The following is a 490-nucleotide window of genomic DNA, read 5'->3' on the forward strand; positions in this document are numbered from 1 at the left end:
CTCCAACTCTTTCCACTAGGTCACGCTGCTCCGGTATCTCTCGGGGAACCCCAGCACCGAGATCCGGGAGAACTAGTCTCCGGGGGGGTTCCGGGTGCCCCCGTCTCCCAGGGAGGGGGACCGGGGCAAGGCACTTGGTCCCGCTGGCTCTTGAGAATGGAGTGTGAGCTCGTCGGGGACAGGGAATGTGTCTGCTGTTGCACTGTACTCTACCAAGCGCTCAGCACAGTGCTCTGCACACAGTAAGCGCTTAATATGAACCAGGTGACCCTCTTCCACGCACCGGCCTGGGTCTGGACCGATCTTCAGGGGGTGGGGTCCGTCTCTCCGGGAGGGGCCGGAGTGGGCATTCTCAGAGAGGATGGGGCCAGCCCCGGTCCATCGGGGCAATCGGGACAGCAGGCCGGCGCGGCTAAGAGCCGGGCGGATCTCTGGGAGATGGGTCCACGCCCCGCTCCTTGCAGCTCCCGCAAATAAACACGCGGCTGCC

This window comes from Ornithorhynchus anatinus, chromosome 11, assembly GCF_004115215.2.
Source record: "Ornithorhynchus anatinus isolate Pmale09 chromosome 11, mOrnAna1.pri.v4, whole genome shotgun sequence".
NCBI lineage: Eukaryota > Metazoa > Chordata > Mammalia > Monotremata > Ornithorhynchidae > Ornithorhynchus > Ornithorhynchus anatinus.